The sequence below is a fragment of the Hippopotamus amphibius genome, chromosome 4 (assembly GCF_030028045.1).
Source record: "Hippopotamus amphibius kiboko isolate mHipAmp2 chromosome 4, mHipAmp2.hap2, whole genome shotgun sequence".
NCBI lineage: Eukaryota > Metazoa > Chordata > Mammalia > Artiodactyla > Hippopotamidae > Hippopotamus > Hippopotamus amphibius.
In genome coordinates, this window is record NC_080189.1 from 73,040,190 (window position 1) to 73,066,692 (window position 26,503).

The window sequence follows — 26,503 nt, forward strand, 5'->3', positions numbered from 1 at the left end:
GTGTAAACATTTCTACAGATTGACAAAAGCCCACTCCTTGTACTTACTTTTCCCCTCCTCTGTATGAATAAACACGTCTTTAAATTCAAACATATATACTTTTAAATACTTTTAATATATTGAATATAATATTGCTACATCCAGTTTGTTATACTAGATTCTCCATAAAGTAAGGTGATTGGAAGAGAAGCCTTAAAGTCAGTGTAGCTCCTTAATATTATCCATTAAGTTAAATAAAACTTTAAGAAGTTAAATAAGTTGCTCAAGGTCACATTCCTGAACTGCGGCAGAGGCATTACTAGAAGTCAGACTCCCTGAAAGTCAAATGTATCAAACATTTATTAAATTCTTAATCTCTGCCAAGGTTTCACACATTCTTTCTCAGTTAATTTCCTCTTTTTTGTATTACAGAGAAAATTAAGTGACTTGCCCAATGTCTCAAATATAAATAGTGGAGTTACATCTTATTTTTGTACCTTTTATTTACCTATTATAGAAGTAATAGTCATTGCAAAAAAATTAGAAAATACAGATAGTTAAAAATAGAGTAAAAAAGATGCTCCAATCTTACACTAAATCGATCATGATTTACAAAATGGTGTACATTTGTCCCCCTTTATCTGCTGTTTTGCTTTCCTTAGTTTTAGTTACACGTGGTCAACCAAGTACAAAATATTACATGGAAAAGTCTAGATATAAAAAATTCCTAAGTTCTAAGTGGTACACCATTCTGAATAGTGTGATAAAATCTCACGCCATCTTACCCCTTCCCACATGGAACGTGAATCATCCCTTTGTCCCATGTATCCACACCATATATGCTACCCCTCATTAGTATGGGAAACAAACATAGTATAAATAGGGTCTGTACTATCTGCAGTTCCACACATCACTGGGGATCTTGGAAAGTATCCCCCACTGATAAGGGGTGACTACTATATTTCATTCAGATTTGGTCTGTGTATTCAAATATGCAGACACATGTCCTTGTTAAACATGACTTTATATTTTACATATTTGGGAACGTACTTTTCTCACTTAACAATAGATCATGAACATTTTTCCTGTCAATGATTATTTATTATTTCTAAAGGCTAGCAAATCTCTCATTACATGATGTATCATTATTTAACTCTTCTATGACTGTACATTTGAGAGATTTTCTTTAAAAAAAAAAATGCTGGTTGTAATAAGCCATACTATGAGAACATTCTTGTGTCTAGCTCTTTGAGCATTTTTCCATTTCCCCTCCATAGGAAACTACTTTTAAGTAGAGGAGATGCACATTAAGATTTTCCAACGGTATAAGGCCCCTGGCAATTCATGAGTGTCTCCATTGCCCCAATCTCTCCCAACATAAAATATGAATATTTTTAATCTTTAAAAACTGAATAGAAGAAAAACACATTTGATTTATTACTAGACCCATATTTTCTGACTCCACAGGCTCTTCTAGGACCTTGTATTTCCATAATATAATATTTTTAGTGATTTATTATGAATTAATCTTTCAGGGTCAAACACAAATAGAAAAGTTTTTCCTTTGGCTTCAGTGAAAACAAAAGAAGGTGTGTACTTCCTATTGATTAAAAAGCCATTTAAAAAATCTGTGATCCATAAATACCTATTCTCTAAACTCACACGGACCCTATTCTCTTCAAATATTTTATTTTAAAAACAGGGATTTATGTGTGATGGCCTTATCAGTGGCAAACAAAACATATTTCCAGGTAGATAACTTAGGCTTAACGGTATTTTAAGTTTCTGTTGGGGTCGTACTGACTGGATTCAATAATTTCCACTTTCTATTTTTACTTTACCTTCAGTTAAGAAGGAGGAAGAAAAACCATTAATCTCATATTAGCTTGAGGGCCACACTTCCATAACACTTTGTCTAAATACAGCTGCATTCCTTCTTCTTTAAAGTGTTTGTTTATAGCAGCAAAGCTAATGGTTTAACTATAAAATACAGACACCAAGATAATTTGTTGTTTTTTAGTTTAGACTATATAATAGAGACCAAATGACATATTAAAACTATTTTAAGAAAAATTCAAGTATGACAAAATACCATCTCTTTAGCCACCTGCATTTTTCAATTTCTACTTCAGCAAAACCTCATACAAAGCATAATAAGGGGACCCTCTCTAGGCTGTAGTAATTAAATATTCTCACTACTAAAAAATGAAGCTATTTACTTCAGTCAGTATATGAATAATAAAGTGAACAAGTATGTCATGCAAAATAAATTTGCATGTCATTTAAATTAGAAGTTTGTATTCTATGGATAGTCTTAGCAAAATATAGCATTTTGTTAATGTTTTATGGCTCTGGAAATTTTGTATGCCATTGATTTTTATTAAAGTTATAGTGCCCATTAAAGAAAAAAGCAATACTGAAAGCTAAAATTCCATCCTCTAAAACAATGACCATTTGGCGAACACTATTCCAGGCCTCTTTCTATACATCTGAACAAACTCTAAACATGCTATGAAGCAGAGGTACATGGTAGTTTTAAAGGGTAAACTAAGGGGATACCATATTCCAGGCTTCTCCAAAAGCTGACCCTGAGATAAGAACTCAGTGGGTTTTGGGAGAATTAATCCCAAAAGCAGAAGTGAGGTAGTAGAGAAAGGAACATAATGAAGCAAAAAAAATAACAAAGAATGCTTTCATGAATGAGCTACCTGTGTGGACAACTGAAATTCATTTCTGTGAGAGACCCTTTAAAGGGTTAAGGGGTGGAACACAAGTCAGAAGTGTCCCACTAATATATGGGGGAGTGGAGGTATTTCTCAACCAACTATTGCTCCTCACTAGTTGAGGTTTCCCTTTAGGGACATTAAATTCCAGGCAATTTCAAGGTTTTGCCAGTGGCATCCAAGCAAGCCCTCAAGCAGGGAAACATGTGCAAGCACTTGAGATGGGAGAAGATCAGTGTGCACAGAAACTGCCCATTGCACTTACAGGTGAACTCAGAGGAGGCTGGGACCATGAGTTAGCAATACATGCTACAGGGAGTTTGATCTAGCCAGGAAGGCCAAGGAAGGATTCACCAAGGGAGAAACGTTGAACGTAACAACGAGAACATTCATTTTTATACCGAAAGCTATGTGAAACATTAAATTGTTTTAAACAACAGATGAAATGAAGAGATATGTATTTTGAAAATATTAATCAGGCTGTGGATTGGAAATCCAATGCTATAGGAGCTGGAACAAATGATGGTACATCCTGTAAAAGATTACTGCATGTTAAGGCTGAAGGTAGCTGGGTTCTTGGACTCAGAGAGTGCCATGTTTAAACACATGGATTCTAGCTCCAAACTGCTCAGCTTTGTACCTGGCTTTACGCCTTTCTAGCAACCTATATAAACTCCTTGTGTCCAGATTTCTTATCTGTAACATGGAAATAGTGACAGAATCTATTTCACAGTGTTTGAGATGATTAATTGGATTAATAAATAAAAAGCTCTTAGAAGAGTGCTGGCACATAGTAAGTGCTCTATTAATCTGAGCTATTTATTTTAAGGAGATAGAGGTGGGGATGGAATGGAAAATCAGGATGTATTTAGGATAAGTAAGCAAGACTGCTTGCTAGATTGGATTTTAGGCATAAGGGTAAACTTTCAAAAAAGATTTCTGGATTGTGCCTTGCATAATGGGATAGAGAGCATTATTAGTCACAGGAATACAGGAAGACAATGAGATTTGAGAGGAAAAGATCATGAGTATATTTGGGACATGTTGGATCTGAAATGAGTTTGAGATATTCAAGAAGAAATACCAAGTAAGCATTTGCATATAGAGACCTGGAGAACAGATGAGAGATGTTGGCTAGAAATACAAAACTGTGGGTCATCTGGATAGAGGTGGGAATTAAAACAGAGAGTGTGGATGGAAAGAGTTTAGAGTGAGAACAGAATGTTGTACATAACAAAGAAATGCTAACAGTACATAGTGCTAGGTTTAGGCCAAACTGAGAAGTAAGCAAAATGTTCAACTTCCTACCCTAACCTCTCCATCTTTCTCAAATGTCATCCCCTTATCTTGACAGCCTTTACAAATTGTTCAATGAATTCATATTGCTCCTATCTGCCTTATTAAACAAGGATTTTTTTTTTTTTAATTTTTGGCCGCACCGCATGGCTTGCAGGATCTTAATTCCCCAACCAGGGACTGAACCCAGGCCATGACAGTGAAAGCATCGAGTCCTAACCACTGGACCACCAGGGAATTCTCAAGCAAGAATTTATTGAACAACCTCTGTAACTAGGGACTATTCTGTATGCTAAACACACAGAAGTGAACACAATAAACATATTCTCAGCTCTCATAAGACTATATATCATATAGCAAAAAAGCTAAGCAGCTAACTAAAACAGGTGACATGATGAGGCAGAATGATTACCTTGGTTTGGGTGGTAAGGGATGGCCTCATTGAAGAGATAACATTTAAGCTGAGATTTTAAGGATAAAAGGGAGGTTGCAATTGAGTCAACACGTAAGAGAATATTTCATATAAAGCTCATCTCCCTACAAAGACAAGCCTGTGGGCTCAAGTAGCAGAGAGAAGGGCTCTATGAAGAGTGACAGGAGATAAATTTAAAGGTGCACTCAAAGATCCAAATATGAAAGGCTTTGTAAGCCAGAGGAAGAAATGTGGTAATAAATAGGCACAATAGTAAGACACTGGAGAGTTTTAAGCAAGGGACTGACAAGATCCAATTTGTGTTTTAAAAATATCACTCTGGTTATTCTATGGATAGTATATTACAGCAAAAGATAGAACAGAGGCAAGAAGACGAATTGGAAGGCTAGTGCTATAATTGAGATAGAAAGGATGATAACTTGTATAATATCAGCAGTATATAGTGTAAACAGAAAGAACTGAAATCTTTTCTCACACGATATGGAGGTAGAGCCAAAAGGATAAACTGGAGAATTAGACAAAGGATGGAATACAAGATGACTCTCAGATTTTAGACTTAAGGTAGCATGAGTGCTGCCATAGATTGAGATGTGGGATACTGAGGAAAAGGCATATTTAGGGTTGAGAAACCAAGAGTTTTTGAAAAAAAATTACAAACAATTACAAAAAAAAGTACAACTTTTTAAAAACAAATCACTAGATACTCATGTAGAAAATATGTCTGTGTTTTTTTGTTTTTTGTTTTTTTTTAGAAAGTCAGAGATGGAGACAGAGGTTTTAATGCCACGGCACAGAGACAGAACTGAAAAGTATGGGACATGATGAGGCAGAGTGTGTGGCTCCAAAACAGAAGTGGTATGGGGATAGAGAAGGAGCCTGGGAAGAAAACTGAAATTGAGCAACTGATGGTATTACAGGAAACTGGGAGAGTGGGGTATTGCAGAAGCCACAAAAAGAAAAATTCTTAAAATGAAGGGAGTGGTCATCTATGCCAAATGTTGCACAAGTAAATAAAGGTAATAACAAGAGGCAGCCAGTGGTGACAACCTTGTCTCTACCTTTCCCGCAAATACTTCATATTCTAGTTACTTGTTGATACAGCTGTCATTGAATTTACCTGATTTGTGTAATATTCTCTTCAAGTCTCCCATTTTGACTAGTTACCTAGTCCACTAAGTTAAGCTATGGGACGTGAAGATCAGAATACTAAAATAATAATTTAAGACTTAACAAATGCTCTTGTTTCTCAACAACTATTGTCTCTTTGTCTTGACCTTTGGACTGCTTTCAGTATGAAAGATCCTTCATTAAATAAACATTAAAAAATAGATTTCAAAAATTCTTCAAGTGTCAGTTTAGTTCTTGAATTTAGTATGACCCAAGGGCTTTCCCTGATATTTCAAGGGTGATAACGCAGCTAAAATTTTCCAGTTTCAGAGATACTCATCATCCTCCATCAATCAGTACTATGCTCAAGAGTAAGAGTTATAATTAATGCGGTTATAGTCCATGCTTGTGGCTATAGAGCATGACTCCTTTCTGATTCAGAAAATTTTGTCTTTTCATAGCCATTAACAAAAAATTCACTCAAACAAATCAATATAAAATACAGAAGAAACAAAAGACCTGCTATTGTTTTGTAGAGACACCCAAAAGCCCTCCATATTTCTTCAGATTTCAAGCAAAGATGATTAGGTTCCTACCATTTACAAGCTGTTTTGTGACTGATATAGTTCATCACTGAACTGTACTTTATTTGAACTCCTGCACTTATAAAGTATTTTTTATTATCATTTGCAACAAATATCACAATGAAAAGTTGTGGTGTGCTATGTTTGGGAAATTCTCTTTCTTTTGACTGATCCTGGCCAAACATCAAGTTGATAGTTATTATTTCTGGAAGCCAGTACCGGCCCTAGGCTACCATATTACATGACATAAAGGAGGAACCTGATCCAACCATTCTACTCAGGTACAATGTTTAGTTCTTCGAGAGAAATAGAATATAGCACTTTCTTGCACAAAGATATTTGTTCACATATATATCCCTTTTCAATATGAAAATCACATTACTCATATTTTGCAACTTGCCCTTTTTTTATAAAAATAGTATCTTTTCATGTTTTATTTATATTTCATTAGCAAGAATATTTTCAAATGTTTTCACTACATGTGTATTATAGCTTTTTTTTAATGTGAGTTTTAAGGGCTTCTTGTTTCACATCCAACATGAAAAGAATTTATAAGCTCCCATATTTAAAAACAGAAAACACTGAACAGACTGATAATTAATGACTTCTCTTGGATTCACCAGAACACAGAGTTTGCAGGGCAAACTGCCACCTCAAAATCAATAAAGTTATATCTAGGGAGACAAAGACCTGGAGCAGAAACCATTGGAGTCAAAAACTAGAAGGAACTCTTATATGGTAATTTTAATATATCATGGGAGGCTGAGTGTGGACTAGCTTGAGAGTGAGAAGCTCTTGGGGCCCCATCTTAGACAGTTTCCAAATTTTTGTAGGATTTGCCTCTGAGACCCCACCAGATTATCATGGTGATGATACAGGAAAGATGCCCTCATGGGTCTTGTATAGAATGAAGGTTAGGAAAAAGGAAAGAAGGTAATCATCGTAAAACTCACTCAGAAACTTCTGCATAAAAAAATGCCTAGTCTAGTATATAAGGTATCAGCCAGAGCTGATTCCAGCTGGAAAAAGGAAATTCTTCCCACTCCAATCCCTCCAGTCTTTTTGTCTCACCTACAGGAAACATAACACAAAACAAAATATAATCAACAGGAGTCAGGTCTTCAAGGAAATGGACTGGAAATTTTGCAGCTGGGAAAGAAGCAGGAGACAAGGAGGAAAAGCTATCCTACTGGAGAAACACTCAAAGTTTGCATCCATGAGACACAAGACTACTAAAGACTGTGTTTTAATCATAAGATAATTAAGTGCTCCCCTTCTTTCATACCATACTACCAAATAAGAGGGATCTAGTGTAATCACAGTGACTTATACCTGAAAGAGCTGCAAGGCACAGACTCTCTTTGTGGAAGAGTATTTGGGGGAATTATAACATCAAGAGGAGAAAACACAAGAACAAAAGAGGTATTTGAAGTTTATGCAACCTATAGTTACAGAAAAATTTAAATATAGCCCAACTCATAGACAGATTAATGTAAATCCTCGTATTAAAAGCCTATTTATCAGTTTTTATTATTCAATACATGTACTGCTTTCAACTCAAAATTACAAGATACATTAGAAGGCAATGAAATAAATCAATCATCAGAGCCAGACCCAGATATGACACAAACTTTGGAATTAGTAGACAAGGAATTTTAAATAACTGTGATTAATATGTTAAGAGCTTTAATGTAAAAAGTAGACAACATGAAAGAACAGATGGGTAATTTTAGTAAAGAGAAACACTAATAAATGATCAAAATGAAATGTTAGAAATTTTTTAAAAACTGTAACAAAAATGAACAATGCCTTCAATGGACTCACCAGTAGATGTGACATGGCTGAGAATCTATGAAATTAAAAATAAGTCAATAGAATTCTCTAAACTGGAACGTGAAGACAAAATAGAAAGAAATAAACATAACAGACGACCCAAGAACTGTGGGACAATACCAAAGCTTTAACATACATGTAATTTGAATACACAAAATTAGAATGAAAAGAAATTGTAAATGTAGGAGAAAAGTATTGGAAGTTATCATGGTCAATAACTTTCCAAAATTAACCACAGATTCAAACTCCAAGAAAAGAAAAACAAAGAGAAAGGGAATACAAAAAACAAAAGCCATGTTATCTACAGAGGAACATGGACAAGAGTAACAGCTACATATCATAAGAAACTATGTAAGCAGGATGAGGGTAAAGTGAAATACTTTAAGTGTTGAAGGAAAAGAAAAACATTAATGTGGAATTAATAAAATTACCCTTCACAAGTGCACCCCTCCAAAAATGAAATTCATCACAAACAGATCATCCTTGCAAGAAATGTTAAAAGAAGCAATACAGGCAGAAGGAAAAGGATATGGGTTAGAAAACTGGATCTACGTAAAGAAAGGCAGGACATCAGAGAAAGAATAAAGAAAGGTAAACTAAAATGTTATATTCTTCTCATTTATAATTGATCTAAAAGATAACTATTGGTTAAAGCAAAAATAATAAGTATTAGGTGATTTTTAGAACATGGATAAATTAGGTGAATGATACAGTGTCATAAAGGTGGGAAGAAGGAATTGGAAATGTTATAAGATAACTGCACTGCATGTGAACTGGTATAGTATTTGAAAATAGACTTAGTTAAAAATGTCTATTGTATACTGTAGGACAACTTCTTTAAAATTTTAAACAGATATAACTGATACACAAAGAGAAGATATAAAATAGAATCATATTAAATTCTTACTTGAAACAAGGGAAGGCATAAAAATAGCAAGGCTGGGGTGAGAAACAAGTAACAAATGCAACAAATGGAAAACAATTAGAAATATCCCAATCTAACAATAATCACTTTAAATGTGAATGATCTAAATACATCAACGAAAATACAGAGATTGTCAGGCTGGATTAAAACGAAGCTATGATTGTCATATATTATCTACAATATTCTTACTTTAAATGTAAATACTCAGATAAACAATAAAGTAATGGATAAAGAAATACTATACTTTTTAACACTAATCAAAAGCTAGCTTAAGTAGTTATATTAATTTCAGATGGTAATAGAGTATCAATTTTCCAAGATGGTAACAGACTGTCAAATTTCCAAGTAGGTATAATAACCCTAACTTTGTATTCATTTAAGAGAGTTAAGTGCCAAAATACATGAGGCTATAACTGATAGAAATGAAAATAGAAATAGACAAATCCATGATTAAAGTTACTGCAAAGCCCTTCTGTCAGTAATTGATATATCAAACAGGCAGAAAATCAGTAAGGATATAGACGATCTGAACAGCACTATCAATCAACTCTATATAATTGGCATTTATGGAATATGGCATTAAATAACAGCTGAATATACCTTTGTTTCAAGTGAACATGGAGTATTTACAAAAATAGACCACATTTTGGGCCATAAAACATACCTTAACAAATTTTAAAAAATAGGTATCATACAAAGTTTGTTTTCAGATGATAATAAAATGGAAATTGATAACAGAAGGATAGTTGAAAGAACCCCAAATTGTTGGAGTTTAAATAACACAACTCTAAATAACATGAGTCAAAGAAGAAGGCTCAGGAGAAAATTTTAAGATATTTTTAATTAAATGAAAATAAATACAACTTATCAAAAGTGTTGGGATGCAGCAAATGTAGTACTTAGAAGGAAATTTATAACATAGAAAGCATAATTGTAAAAGAATAAAGATCTAAAATTAAAAAATATCTAAACTCTTCTTAGGAAACCAGAGAAGAAATGTAGATTAAAAATAAAGTTAATGTTAAAAATTAGAGCAGAAACCAATGGAATTGAAAACAGGACAACAGTGAAGAAAAGTAATGAATACAAAAGCTAGTTTTTGAAAAATACCAATAAAGTTGGAAAACCTTTAGCTAGAATAACCAAGAAAAAACAGAGAAGACAATTTAACAATAATGGAAGTTAAACTTCCATTATTACTGACCATTATTACTGACCCAATGGAAAAGAAAATACAAAAGAATACTATCAACAAATCTATGTCCAAAAACTTGATAATTTAGGCAAAATAGACCAATTCCTTGAAAGACACAAACTACTAAAATACATAAGGAGAAATAATCTTAATAGGCCTACATCTATTAAAGATTAATAATTATTAACCTTAAAAAAGAAATCAAAGGCCCATATAGTTTCACTGATGAATTCTACCAAACATTTAAGGCAAAATGATATCAAATCTACAAAATCTCTTCCAGAAAGTAGAAGCACAGCAAAATCTTCCTAACTCTTTTTATGTCAGAATTATTCCAATATCAAATAAAGATATTACAAGAAAATAGCAGATCAATATTTCTCACGAATGTAGATGCAAAATTCCTCAAAAAAAAATATTATCAAATTGAGCACAATAATGTATAAAAAGTTAAACACTATGACCAGGGTTTATTCCAGTATGCAAGGCTGGTTTAACATTTGAAAATTTATCAATATAACCTACCATATCAGCAGACTAAAGAGAAAAAATTATATCATATTAATTGATAAAGAAAAAGCACCTGAAAAAGTCAACATCCAGTCATTAAAAAAAAGAAAATAACCCTCTCAAAACTAAAAATATCAACTTGAGAAAGAATTTCTACAAAAAAAACTATAGGTAATATGATATTTAATAATGGGAGACTGGATGCTTAACCCCTTCATATCAAGAAAAAGGCAAAATTATTCCCACTTACCAAGCCCATTCAACATTGTAATGAAAGTCCTAGTGTAAAAATGCGTACAAGGTTGGCTCTCCAAATTCATGGGGTCCACATCCTCAGATTCAACAAGCACCAAAAATATTGGGAGAAAATTCCAGAAAGTTTCAAAAGGCAAAACTTGAATTTGCCACACACCACCAACTTTTTACATAGCATTTACATTGTATTAGGTATTATAATAATCTAGAGATGATTTCAAGTATATGGAATGTGGATAGGTTATATGCAAATACTACGTCCTTTTGTATAAGGGACTTGAACATCCTTGGATTTTTTTATATAAGGGTTTCCTGGAACCAATCTCATGAATTACTGAGGTATGACTAACTCCATTTTATTAGTTTAAATTTTATTTTTTTATTGAGGTGAAATTTAGGTAACATACAATTAATTGCTTTAAAATGAACAATTCAGAGGCATTTAGTACATCCACAATATTGTGCACTCATCACCTTTATCTAGTTCCAAAATATTTCCACTGCTCCAAAATAAAACCCTATACAAAGTAAGCAATTATTCCCCACTTGACCCCTCTCCCCCATTCCAGACTTTGGCAACTACCAATCTGCTCACTGCTTATACAGATTTATCTATTCTGGATATTTCATGTGAGTGGAACCTTACAATACGTGACCTTTTGTGTCTCAATTCTTCCACTTAGAGTAATGTATTCTAGGTATATCCATATGGTACAATGTATCAGTACTTGATTTTTTTTTAAAACTGAATGATATTCCATTGTGTACTGATATATAGATACATAATCACAATTTTTTTCCATTCATCCACTAATGGATGCTTGGGTTCTTTCCAACATTTTGGCTATTGTGAATGGTACATGAACCTTCATGTTCAAAAACCTGTTTGAGTATCTGTTTTTGATTCTTTTGGATATATATCCAGAAGTGGAATATCCTGGATGATACGGTTATTACACATTTAACTTTCTGAGGAATCACAAACTGTTTTCAACAGATGAGCCACTAGACATTCCCATCATCAATGTACAGCGTTCTAATTTCTCCATGTCCTTGTCAACACTTGTTATTTTTCTTTTACTTATTGTAGCCATCCTTGTGGATATGAAGTTGTATCTCATTGTAGTTTTGATCTGCATTTCTTTAATGACTAATGAAGAATCTATATCTTCTTTGGATAGATGTCTAAGTTCTTTTCCTGCTTTTAAATTGGGTGGTTTAATTTTTTGTTGTTTTGTTGTAGGAAGTCTTTATATATTTTGGATAACCGATCATCATCAGATATATGACTCGCAAATATTTTATCTCACTCTGTAGGTTGTGTTTATACTTTCCCCCCTAAAAAAAAGTTTTATTGAAGTATAGTTGATTTACAATGTTGCATTAGCTTGTGTTTTCACTTTCTTGATAGTGCCCTTGATGCACAAGTTTTTAATTTTCATAAAGTCCAACATATTTTTTAATTTTGTTGCTTTTGTTGTCATATATAAGAATTCATTACCGGGGATATGTGTATAAAAACAGATGATTGAACTTGGTGTACCCCCAAAAAAATTAAAAAAAAAAAAAAGAATTCATTACCAAATGCAAGGCCATCAACATTTATCCCTATGTTTGCTTACAAGATTTTTATAATTTTATTACTTATATTTAGCTTAGTCAAAGTTTTTGAGTTAATTTTTTATATGGTATGAGGTAAGGACTCAACTTCATTGTTTTGTATGTGGATATACAGTTGTCCCAGCATCACATGTTGAAGAAACTTCTTTAACTACTGTTGGTCTTGGCACTTGTCAAAAATCAGTTCAACATAGATGTATAGGTTTATTTCTTGGCTCACAACTCTATTTCCTTTCTGTTTTTTCCATTTCTGATGTATTGAAACACAACTGACTTTTGTGTGTTGATTGTAAATTTTGCAATCTTGCAGAATTCATTCAACGTTCAGAAACGATTTCATGAATTAGTTTCCAGTTATTTTAAAGATGCCAACTATATATAATCCTTTGGTTGGATTTTCCAATTATCTATAAATAATCTGAATTACTTCTTCAGATCTACAAACTGATTCTAAATTTTACATGAGAGGCCAGAATAGCCAACACAATACTGAAGAAGAACAAATTTGGAATTTGATACTATCTGATTTTAAGACTTACTAAAAAACTACAGTATTCAAGACTGTGAGGTATTGATGAAAGAGCAGACAAATCAATGCAACAGAATAGAGAGCCCCAAAATAGACGCACATAAATATAGTCAACTGGTCCTTGACAAAAGAGCATAGGCAACACAATGGAGCAAAGAAAGTCTCTTTAACAAATGGTGCCAGAACAACTGGAAATCCACATGCAAAAAAAATCAATCTAGACACAGACCTTAAACCCTTTACAAAAATTAACTTAAAGTGAATCATAGACCTAACTGCAACACACACAAAAAAATCAAACTCCTAGAAGACAATGTAATAGAAAACCTAGAAGATCTTGGTTATGGTTGTGCCTTTTTAGATAAAACACCAAAGATACAACCCATTAAAGAAATAATGGATAATTTGGACTTCATTACAACGTAAAACTTCTGTTCTGTGAAAGAATATCAAGAGAAAGAAAAGACAAGCCACAGATTGGGAGGAAATATTTGCAAAAGATACATCTGATTAGAAAACTGTTATCCAAAATGTATTTAAAAAAATCTTAAAATTCAACAACATGAAAACAAACAACACATTTAAAAAATGGGCCAAATATCTTAACAAATTCCCCACCAAGATAGATACACAGATGGCAAATAAGCATATGTATGAAAACGTGCTCCATAACATAATTCACCACAAAAATGAAAATTAAAACAACAGTGAGATAGGGACTTCCCTGGTAGCACAGTGGTTAAGAATCCACCTGCCAGTGTAGGGGACACAGTTTCCATCCCTGGGCCGGGAAGATCCCACATGCCGCGGAGCAGCTAAGCCCGTGTGCCACAACCACTGAGCCTGTGCTCTAGAGCCTGAGTGCCACAAATACTGAGCCCACGTGCTGCAATTACTGAAACCCGTACTCCTAGAGCCCGTGCTCCGCAACAAGAGAAGCCACTGCAATGAGAAACCCATGCACCACAACGAAGAGAACTCCATTTGTCACAACTAGAGAAAGCCTGTGCACAGCAACAAAGACTCAATGCAGCCAAAAATAAATCAATAAATTAAAAAAAAAAAAAAACCACACACAAAAGAACAAAACAGTGAGATAACACTGTACACCTACTAGAATGGCCAAAATCCAGAACAGTGACAATACCAAATGCTGACAAGGATGTGGAGCAAAAGGAAATCTCATATACTGCTAGTGGGAATGCAAAATGGTGCAGCCATTTCAGAAGACACTTGGAAGTTTCTTACAAAAGTACACATATTCTAACCATATGATTCAGCGATTGTACTCTAGTATTTACCTAAAGGAAATGAAAACTTTTGTCCACATGAAAACCTGCACACAGATGTTTATAGACGCTTAACTTATAATTGTCTAAACTTGGAGGCAACAAAATCCTTCATTATCTGAATGGATGAATAAACAGTGGTGCATTTAAACAATGGAATATTATTCAACACTAAAAAGAAATGGCCTTTCAAGCTATTAAATGACATTAAAGAAACTTAAACACATATTACTAAGTGAAAGAGACCAATCTTAAAAAGCTATATACTGTATGTCTCCGATTATATAAGATTCTGGAAATGTCTAAATTGTGGAGATAATAAAATGATTAGTGTTTGCCAGTAGGGGATTGGGGAAGGGTGGAAGGACAGTGGAGATGAATAATCAGAGCACAGAGAATTTTTATGGCAGTGAAAACGATTTGTATGATATATGATTACGGATATATGTCATTGCGCATGTGCCCACAGCCACAGAACGGAATACCCCATGCATGGACCTAAAACATGAACTATGCACTGAGTGGTTATGATTTGTCAATGTGGGGTCATCCATGGTAGAAAATGTACCATTCTGGTGAGTAACATTGATAGGAGGGAGGATATTTATGTCTATAGGCAGGGATAAATGAGGAATCCTATACCTTCCTCTCAGTTTTATTGAAAACCTAAACTGCTCTAAAATATAAAGTAGTATTTTTTTGAAAAAATAGAACACTTTAAAAAATCTTTCTAAATCACTTGTTGAAGTCTGGATATTTCATGCTTACTGTATTTCCTGACCATCTGTTTAGTGATCCTATCAAGGAAAGAAACTATACCCATCATGATTTGTTCTAAATGAGTACATGCTGATTCTTCATGATTACTTTTTTTAGGTGCTCAAAAACTATTTATTTAAAATGTACTCTAGAATCTTGCTGAGAAAGTCATTAGTCTATAATTTGCTGTCTTTTTCCTTTAGAGAATAAGAACGTTTCCTAGATAATAGCCTAAGTCAAGGAGAAAATGAAAAGAATTAAGAAAATGTTTAATAAGATCTATTGCAGAAAATGAAAAATTTTAAATATACTGCATGAAAAAATATTGGAAAGAAAGGATGAGGGTATATGATTCTGAGAAGGAGGAAGGGAAATTATTTCATCAAGAGAATAAAGAGTAGGGAATGATGACAGGAAGAGGAGAAAGAACAGTAAGTATGAGAACGATCCCATAGAAGCAGAAGACACATTCTAGAAGGAAAGAAGGAAGGAAAAGAGGAAAGACAGAAGGAAAGATGGAAATAAAGACTGAAAGGAAGGAAGGAAGGTAGGAAGGAAAGGAGAAAGAGAGAGAGAGAGAAAGAAAGAAAGGAAAGAAGGAAAGGAAGAAAGGAAGAAAGGAAGAAAGGAAGAAAGGAAGAAAGGAAGAAAGGAAGAAAGGAAGAAAGGAAGAAAGGAAGAAAGAAAAAGAAAGAAAGAAAGAAAGAAGGGAGGGAGGGAGGGAGGGAGGGAGGGATAGTATGCTCACCAAATACTGGCAAGCTCCAAAAGAAAGTTGAAAACTTGAAGCATTTGACAGCACTCTGAGGTGTTACACAGAGTTTAAACTATTCTCAATAAAGCTGAATTAGAATGAAAGATTCAAGTTAAGAGATTTACAAAACTGTACTTCAGGACCCACTCTTAACAATTCATGTGTGGCTAACGAAACCAGGGATGGCACATGGAGGCCAAGATGGTGGAGTAAGATAAGGTAATTGTGATTCATTCCAATTCCCCACCCTACCTACGCTACTAAAACCAATAATGATCCTTTACATAGCACATAAGAAGGCCATGCTCTTGAGTCCTCATATGGATTACTTTCAATACAACTAAGTTCTATTGTTACACTCATTTTGTCGATAATTGAAATTAAGAGAGATTAAGTAATTTGGCTCAAGTCACACAGCTAGTTCATGGTAGAAATGGCCTATATATTTTGATTCTGTTACTTCACAGCCTAAATTCTTAACCAGTAAGTTTGTAACCCAGGATTATCCCACTTGATTTTTCACTATTGCTCCTCTTAAAAGTTAGATATAGCCAAATATGTTTGAAATAGTTTTTTTCTGAATATATAGTATTTAAAAAATGCTTAAGGTAATTCAGGGCTGAATTATATCTAGAGATGTAACTGTCACACTTAACTTGTGTCCAACAGGATCATGCCATGCAGTGCCAGGGCTGATAGTCAAAAGCCAAAAGCTAATTCCTTTATATTTAGGCACACCAGTATTTTAGGCTCAAGGGGTTCTTCTGCCTATGTGTAAAAGGAACACATGGTTAGCCTAAGCCCCTGTGTTTCTGCATTGTTCTCATCCATATGTGTAAAAAAAGCATAGAATACTTTGTTCACGGCAGCTGTTTCACTCAATCCAGTTCTGAACTGAGTCAGCAAAAGTATTCCAAGCCTGACATGTTTAATGCTGTTTCACTTGTATTCCAGGGGGAATTTGGCTACAATGAAAGGTACCCAAATGTGGAGACCAGAGCAGGGTAGGGCTGTCTGACGCTCCCAATTGATCCAGGGACTCAAGCAGCCAATGCACTATAAAAAGGAGATTAAAGAAGAGAAAGCCAGCTGGACAAATCCAAGCTAGATTCCTTAAGGAGATATGAGAAGAGATAGAAGCCCAAAAGAGCAGATGCCAAAATCAATTCCTTCATGACATTCTGCCATAAAACTGGTTTACTGCAAAATTCTTTAGAAAAGTGACTCAACCTCATAAAAACATTTAGTGTTAGCCAACTGGAATGAAAGTATGCATATATTTCACCAGTCAGCTCTTTGGGTTTAACTGCTGGTGACCAAGCCCTGGTAGATTTGTTTTCATTCTAACATACAAAGTTTGGACATTAACCTGAAGCTTGGAATCCCTCACCAGACTGGACCTGCAAAATTGGACTGGATCACTTTCAACAGCCATTTGTTTTTTCTGGCTAGACTCACACTCCAGTATGTTTCTTGTTGGTCAGGAAATACCAAAAAGTACAGCCTTTCCTGGGGAATATGGCCATTTAGCTTCCAATTCTTTGCGAGAATCTAAACATATTAAAGATAGTGATAAGGGGGATGCAGAAATAGCACAAATTTTTAAAACTAGGAAAGGGGCAATTGAATTCTTTTGGAATATCAAGTGAAGAATTTGAAAAGACAACAGCAAGAAAATACACAATAAACAATATGTTTTCCAAAGTTTATATGCTTTAATTTAGGTTATTGATGATTAAAATTGATGATCAAAAGTGATATTAGAGCAAATATTCCCTGAAATTGAACAGTGAAATATATCACTGGTGTGTGTTTTACATGTTGGATCAATTTTCTTGCTTCTCTTTGACGAGCAAGATGGTCATTATAAGAGACTTCAAAATGGAATAAAAGTGACAACTGGATAGGACTGATTAAATATTACTGCCAAATTGATATTAGATTAGATGAGAAAAGTCTAAAGTAGAATCTTGAACATTTTCTGAGCATGTGCCATACCTATTCCTTTCTCTCATCTCTACCTGGAAGAGGTAGAGAATTACAGTAAAATTGTTTCTAAACTAGTATAAAGAGGGCAGGCAGGTCTGGCAGCACCACAAGGATAAGGAACCTGGGAATGCCTGGATACAGTGATGGGCCCTGGTCTAGACACTGTTAAACTCAATTTGGCAGGACTGTATTTGACTTGATACTAAGTTAAAATCCTGCAGTGGGTGGTTCTGAATATAATAATCCAGTTAAACCATCTGGCTCTTCAGTTATGCAAAACATAAAACAATTTGCCTAGCTTCCCTCTTTCCATCACTCCCTCTCTGTTGACTTTCATTGCTGGATTCTATTTTGGGCATTTTTATTATTCAGAAAAACATTCGAGCTTGCTGAATCCCCCTCACCAATTGACAGTGATAGCAAAGCTTTTCAAAGCATTAACAGTCATAGATAAATTATCTTTGGAAAAATAAAAACAGTCATTAGACCAAATGACATTTTACATACTTCATTTTACTACCACATAGTTTTATTTTTTTGAAATGAGGCTATATATAGATGTAATTTACTTAGTGCTCCAGTGGCTGCTTTTTAAAGTTTTGTAAGTTATCTGACCTACTCAGATACTAAATCTTCTAAAATGGAAAACAGCCAATCCTGAAGTGACAACAATACAGAGCAAGAAGAAGAATTCGGGTATAAATTCATATTTAATGGATATAAACCTCAATGGTTTTGGAACTGAATGCTAAATATAGTTAATCTAATTTACTAGCAATCTCTTTTAAAGCAATCTATACCTTCTCAGAAAATTAAAAATGCAATTACATGTATTATTTTTGGAATGCAGATTTTTTTCTTTGTGAAGTATATCTAGAAAAATATACATATAAGGTTAATCAATATATGAAAAAAAGAAATGTGTAGTTTATGAAATCAATCTTTTACTTTTGGCAAGTGTCTCTTGGCTTATAAACACTAAAATATGATATTAGTAATATTCAAAGAATTATACATCTATACAGAGATACCTCTTTGAATAATCAACTTGAAAAAATTACAAAGAATTTTGATTACTCAGTATTACTGAGGCAATTGAAATATATGCATATCTAAACACTGTTGATAAGAGCATAAAAGAGTAGGAAATTTCTGGAGTGTTATTTTATAATAAATATAAAAACATTTAAAAATAAACTTACTCTTTCACCCCCAGATTTCATGTCCAACAGTTTATTCTAAGGACACAATTGGAATAGTGTACAAATGTTTTACATATATATACACACACACACATATACATACATGTACACATAGACCTTGCATATATATATGCAGAAAGGTAAGTGCTTTATTAGGTGTGTGTATGTGTATCATATATATATATATAGTGTGTGTGTACATACATATATGTATATATCAGGGCAGCACTTTATTTTTAAAACTGGGAACAAAATAAGCATAAATAAATGTGGTTATGCATGATATACCCAAAGACTATGTTACGAAGCCAGAAAAAAAATCACTTAAATTTATTTTTATTAACCTGAAGGTTTATTGATGATTATAGTAATTAAGAGAAAGACATTTATGACGTTTGAGTGGTATGACGGTCTTCTCTGTTTCTGTGTGTGTGTGTGCGCGGGCACATGTATGTAAAATGTGGGAGGGGACAGAAGAACAAGAGTGGCGGCATGCTGAAGCTGAGTGATGGGTTCATGACAGTGCATCGCACTCATCTTTCTACTTTCGTGTGTTTGAAAATTTTTCATCTCATTTTTTTAAACACACCAGATTTCGCACCACTTTTAAACAGTAATACTTTGAGTGGTGGTATTGTGACATTTCTTCTCTCTTTTTTGCTTATCAGTGAACACACATTGCTCAGTAAATATGTTAAAAATAAAAATGAACAAAAATTAAATCTACAGAAAAACATGCTTTGCTTGTCGTTTCTTCAATTCTGCACTCCATCCAAGTGTTACTGACAATGCCACCTTCTCTCTCAGACCTACTTGCCCTCCAAAGCCAATTCTCACCTCGGGCTAAATGGGTACAGTAGTTTGTACCTCAGAAAACCTTTGCTCTGCATCAGTCTCTTTGCTGCTGCTGCAGCCATACACCTATTGCCAACCTTCTGCTATTTTGATTCTTGCTATCACCCAGAACCGATACTTAAGTCCTAGCAAACTTCCCGGGCTGAGCTCTTTCTTTCTCTTGCTATTCTGGTTTGCATTTGTGTGTACATGGGCCTACATGTCTGCCTGCTCCCCATGGCTACAGTCAGTCCTCATCCTTGCAAATCTATATTCACACCTGCCTCTGGCCTTCTGTTAGGACCTTTGCCCCTTTTCTCCCTAGATTCATGGCATCATTTGGTTTTTCTCTTGTTAATTACCATTACCCGTCTGGTTTGCATAGCATATTGTTCACATTAGTTCTATCTTCTTCCCAAACCAACCACCTCCATGCACTGCACAGCTCTGGTGCTACCGAAGTAGAAATGAAACAAATCTTAGCAAAGAAAGTAAATCAAGGTGTATCAGTTATGAACGAGCTGATCTAGAATTGTTGACATTTTTATCTTGTCAGAGGTGAGGTACATGACTGTAGGAAAAGCTTGACTCTGGAGCTAGACCACCTGGACTCCAACACTGCATCTGCCACTCAGTAGCTATGGAACCTTAGACAAATTAAGTGCTTCAGTGTTACCATCTATAAAATGGGAGTAATATTGGCTGAGAGGATTAAATGAGTAAATATACCTAAAGCATTTAGAAGAACACTTGGCACACAGAAATATTAAATTAGTATCTGTTCTTATTACTAACTCTAATATTTTTTAGTTCCTCTGAACATTGTAATCACTAAACAAATACTTGTGGGAGGAGTTAAGAATGAATATTAAATAACAAAAGGAAAACAAAAGCACAAAATTATATCTTGTATGAATGTGCGAATATATTCCCTCCTTTAGTAAATATTGATTGTGCTTCTGTGATAAGGTAGTCACTGTGCTAGATACCAGGCCAAAGACCAAGAACAAGACAAATGAAGCCTTTGCCCTTATGGCACTTACATTGTAATGGAGCTTAAATTTGAATTGATGAATGAATGTATCAATGGCTTTGTGGATGCCAAGGAATGTGATTGTAACCTTCATTCTGAAGTAACTTTCTCTTTGCCAAATAAGTAAAGCCATCACTAGGTATGCTCAACTACTTTAAAAATTTTGTCTCTGTTCTTTTTGATCTTGAAATGTGATTGATGACTGTGTATTTATTAATCAAGTTAAAGATGGCTTACTCATTTTATAAGATTAGATCCAGTTTAATTATATAAAGGGTTGAACAGAATTAAGCTTGTTTCACATAAACATAGCAAAAAAAAAAAAAAATTAGGCCTGATAAAATATTCACCTTTTTTGTTTTTTGTTTTTCCCTATTTTTCCACAAGGAAAAATAGCTTCATTATTTTTATTATATGTTTTTTACAATGCATGTTTGTTGACAAGCTTTCAATAATACATGAAAGAATAAAGTAAAACATAAGGGAAATCCAATCCCCTGAGATAACCGCCATGCATATTTTGTGATAGTCTTTCCATGAATTTCTTCATGCATTCATATGCATCTACATAAATGGGACCATAGTATATATTTTTATCACATTTCCTTCCTCCCTCTCTTCTTCAATTTTTGCCTCTATAAACAAAGTTAAAGTAGCATTACATATGAACATTGTATGTTGGTGTAGGTTAAATTCCATAAGTACGATTTTGAAGCCAAATTGTCCATATACTTTTAATTTTTATTGATACTGCCCAACTGCTTTCCAGAATCACCATATCAACCTATAGGCCACCAGAACTTTATGAGAGTTCTCATCACTCCTGTCTTACCAATACTTGGTTTATTCAAGCTTTTACATTTTTTAACAATTTGGTAGGTATAATAATATCTCATTTTAATTTAGATTTACATTTCCCTCATTTGTTCTTCTCTGGACTGCCTTTTCGTATTTAGGGATTCATTGGACATTCTAAATATATGTGCTTTTGTGTTTTATAAATTCTATAAAATTTCAGTATTTTTCTCTTCTAATGCTGCTTCTCTTTTTTCTCCTTATTCTCTCTCTTGAGAGTACTGTTAGAAATAGAACTCTTTTTACTCAATCCTGTCACTTAACCTCTCTTTCAGATTTTTGGTCTTACTTGTTTCTCTGTGATATTTCTGTCTAATCTCTTCATATATCAGTTCATGAATTTTTTCTTCAACTATACCTAAGCAAGAATACCATTTCAACTAAGTTTCCAGTTTCAATCCTGTATTCCTTTCTAGACTTCCTTGATTTTTTTTTTCAGATCAGCTAGTTCATTTTGATAGGCTTTTGTTTTTTTCATATTAATTTTTTAATACCCAGTCCGATTCCATCAACCCCACTGGGTGTACTTAATATATTTTATAGTCTGTGTATCTGATGATTCAAAAATGGTAGTCTGTGTCCATCTGATTTTGCAGAGTTCTTTTTGTAATTGTAGTATTTTGTTATTACTATTATCTACAAGAGTAGAATCTTAAATATTTTAGGTATATGGTCCTAACATTAGTGTACAGAGATATTTTTTGTTTTTTCCAACATTTATACCACTTATTTCATGTTTCTTGCCTAACTGCATTAACTAATATTTCCAAAACAATGCTGAATGTTATTGAAAATTGTAGCATTCCTGTCTTAGTTCTGACAGGATTAAGTCATGTCAGACTAATTAAATAGTTTTTCTATTTAATTATGTCTACCTTCCCCACTACAAATGCTGAATGCTAACAAACTTGGTATATAAACAGCCGAAGTTTATCAAAAACTCAAAACCCACAAAATGCAAACAAAAATGTATGTTATCCAACAATTATTTTCAACTGAATTATATACACAAGGTATTATTTGGACACCTGTAAAGAAAACAAAGAAAACTTAGAGAAAAATACATAGAGGATTAAAAAGGTGTTAAGCACTTCTCTTACCCAAACTCTCACAAAAAGATATGAAAGATTAAAGCACATAGTGCACAAGAATAAAGACAATGTGAGAAGGAAGTGAGATAACACAGCTTTGGAAACTAGGAAGCAGGCGGATGCCGGTGTGTTTGTTTCCTATGATTGCTTTGAATAATTACAACAAACCTGATGGCTTAAAGCAACATGCTTATTCTCTTACAATTCTGAAGATGAGAATTCCAAAATGGTTTGACTAGCCCAAACCAAGGGGCTGACTGGTCCATGCCCCTGTGGGAGGCTCTATAGTAGAATCTCTTCCCTTGTATTTTTCCATGTTCTAGATCTGCATTCCTTATACTCTTTGGCTCATGGCCCCTCCCTCCATTTTCAAAGTTAGCAGTCAAGTATCTTCAAATCTCTGTTTCCATTGTCACATTTCCTTCTTCCTCTTCTGTGATCAAGTCTCTCTCAGCCTCTCTCTCACAAGAACACTGTGATTACATATAGGGGCCACCTGTATAATCCAGAATAATCTCCCCATCTCAAGATCTTTAACTTAATCACATCTGCAATGCCCCTTTTTGCCATATAAATTTACATTCCCAGGTTCCATGGACTGGGTCTTAGATATCTTTTGGGGCCACTATCCAACCTGCTGTATGTGGTAAAGAGCTTAGTACATCAAAACTAAAAACTGACAGTTAGGAAAGTAACAGAAATATGATATTTTTGTCATAGAACCACAGCAAGAAATAGGAATTGAAAACATCAGCCAGGTACCTTGGCAATGGAGGATATTTGGTGGGGTGGAAGTCAAAAGAACTGGTTACCCATGGGAGAACTCATTAGATTCCTCAGATCATCTTCCCAAACATTTGCAATCAGATCATTGCCCCTTCTCTAACATGGTGGACTCAGGTACACTGAACATTGCTAAGGAAATGAGAATACATGGAAAATTTCACAGGTATCATTCCAGGCAGGAGGATGAATGAATATTCTCTGAAAAAATATCCAAGAATAGAACAGCAGATACTGACAAATGCAGATCTTCCAGTAAAACCAAATTAAGTACCACACAGTCAATTCCAACAGTGGATAAGACCCACATACACATATATACCTTCAATCAATTTTTAATATCTATTTCTTAAATCTAAATGGAAGGTCATGTAAAACCAGGCATTTGAAGAAAGCCTCTAACATAAAGAATAAAGATGGAAGTAAACAAAAGTAACAACTGCTAGATTTAAAATGGATAACCAACAAGGACCCACTGTATAGCACAGGGAACTCTGCTCAGTATTATGTAACAACCTAAATGGGAAAAGAATTTGAAAAAGAATAGGTACATGTATATGTATAACTGAATCACTTTGCTGTACACCTGAAACTAACATGACATTGTTAATCAACTATACTCCAATATAAAATAAAAAGTTAACAAACGAACAAAACAAAGGATCTCAGCAAATAAGCAGAGGAGAAGCCTTTTTTTTTTTAACTGGCACTTTAGATTTTCACATAGGTTAGGGTTATCTTACTCATAAAATGAGAACATAATGTAATTTTTTAAATGTCATGCACAGAAAAATATTAAAATCTTGGAAAGTAAAGTTATGACCATATAAAAGGAAAGTCCAATAGAAAAGTTGAGAGATAAATTTGAAGAAATCTCTCTTAAAGCAGGGGGGAGGAAAAAGGAATAGAAAAGACTAGAATATGATTCAGGACTTAAAACATTGAACACTTAGAATTCCAGAAAGAAAAATGAAATAAGATGAAGAGAAAATTATCGGAGAAAATGTTTAAAGTTTTTTTCAAGTTGAAACAGATGAATTTCCACATTGAAATGGGTCATCAAGTGCTCAAAATAAAGGTTGCATAAGACCTACACAATAGCATATCACTGTGAAATTTCAGAACACATGGGGAAAAAGAAAATTCTAGAACCTTCCCAAGAGGAGTAAAAGGAGCATCCATTCAGGAATCAGAATGATATCAGATATCTCAATAGAAATGCTAGAAGCTAGAACACAGTGGAGGAATGCCTTCACAATTCTCAGAGAATTTTCAACTAAGAATTGTGTATTCAGTCAAGCTATTAAATGGAATAGAATAGCCCAAGTTAAAGACATGCAAATTTGCAGTAATTTTACCACTCATCCATGCATTCTGTCTCAGAAAGGTGCAGGAGGATATAATCAACTAACATGAAGAGGTTAACTAAGAAGAAAACACGGGATCCAAGGAACAAAAAGTCCATAAAAAAGATTTCCAACAAAACAGAAATGATAAGAATTCCCCCAAATATGGTGATGAGACATCTAGGATGGTTTTTTTCAACTGAGGGTGATTTTGTCTCCCGGGGACATTTGACAATATCTGGAGACAATTTATAATAACGAGTGGGGCAGCGGGGAGAGTGCTATACTCATCTAGTGGACAGAGGCCAGAGATGATCCCAACCATCCTACAGCATACAGAACAATCACCTACAACAAATAATCAACCAGCCCAAGACATTAGTAGTTCCAAGGAATTGAGAAACCCAGTCCTAAGACAATAGCTGTGAAGCAGGATGAAACAGGAACAAGGGCAATTCGAAGATTTTGAGTTCATTCTGTGGTCAGTTTAGAACCACTGACATATTACAGCTAAGCCTCAGAAAGTAACGTTTGACATATAAAGTTATGATATAATGTGAGCAATGTAGTTATAGAGGTGGGCAGAAAGTACTTGGGGACACAATTGAGCCATTTTCTTTGACTCTGTCTGATTGCCACATTAGTAATTGTTTGCCTAATATAAGAGACTCTTCATGATCTTGCCACAAATTAACCTTGCAACTTTACGTCCTGTCAGTCTCTTCCACTATACAATTTGTGAATTTTTGAACAATCATCAATTTAATTCTCCATTTGTTACACATACTGCTCTCTCCTTTTGAATTTCTCTATCTACCTTGTCCTTGCAAGGAATTAATTGCTGATTTCCAAAACTAAGTTCCAAAAGTCAATAAAGCAGGAATCAATTAAAAATGAATAAAATGGCCCCTGCATATCAGTCCATTCTTACTTAATTTTGAATAATGTATATTCATCACATAAACAACTGATACATGTATTAGTTAAGCTAATGCCAGCTACTATAATCAACAACTCCCCAAAGGTACAATAGCACAAACACAGCACAAGTTTCTTGCTCGCGCACATAAAATCCAGATTCCATATTAGTAAGTACCTCCCCTCCACTAGTGATTTAGAGTTCCAGGCAACTTCTATTTCACAATCTTGCCTTCTCGGCTCCTAACTTCAGTGTGTTCATCAGCATTAAATGGGTGGATGGGGAAAAGCATGCAGAATAATATACAGGAGGTTTTTACGATCTAGGCCTCTCCATGGCGTACATCACTCACTTTGCATTGGCCAAAACTCAGCCACGTAGCCATACCGTGTGGGAGGCTGGAAAATATCATCTACCTGCATGCCCAAGAAGAGGAAATGGCTGCTGCACAGACAGCCCGTCTCTGCTATTGGGTGGTTCTGAACATTTTCTAGTAATGTTCCAAAACAAACAAAAAAACAAAGTACAGGAAGATTTGGTTATTTATAAGGCACATATGAATTAATTATCATATAGCTATTGAAATCATAGATCAGAATGACTGTGAATGGAAATATTAAGATAGAAACATGAAAGAGTATAGGGAAGACCTTTGAATTT

General features: G+C 34.3%; 1 protein-coding gene across 1 annotated transcript in view; it reads right to left on the minus strand.

The window, feature by feature from the left end:
- Positions 1-23,617, minus strand: part of TMEM196 (transmembrane protein 196) — a 201,066-nt gene extending 177,449 nt beyond the window's left edge. The window contains exon 1 of the mRNA XM_057732708.1: positions 23,558-23,617. The gene's annotated coding sequence lies outside the window, so the exon portion shown is untranslated. The remainder of the gene's footprint in view (positions 1-23,557) is intronic.
- Between the last annotated feature and the right edge of the window lie 2,886 nt (positions 23,618-26,503).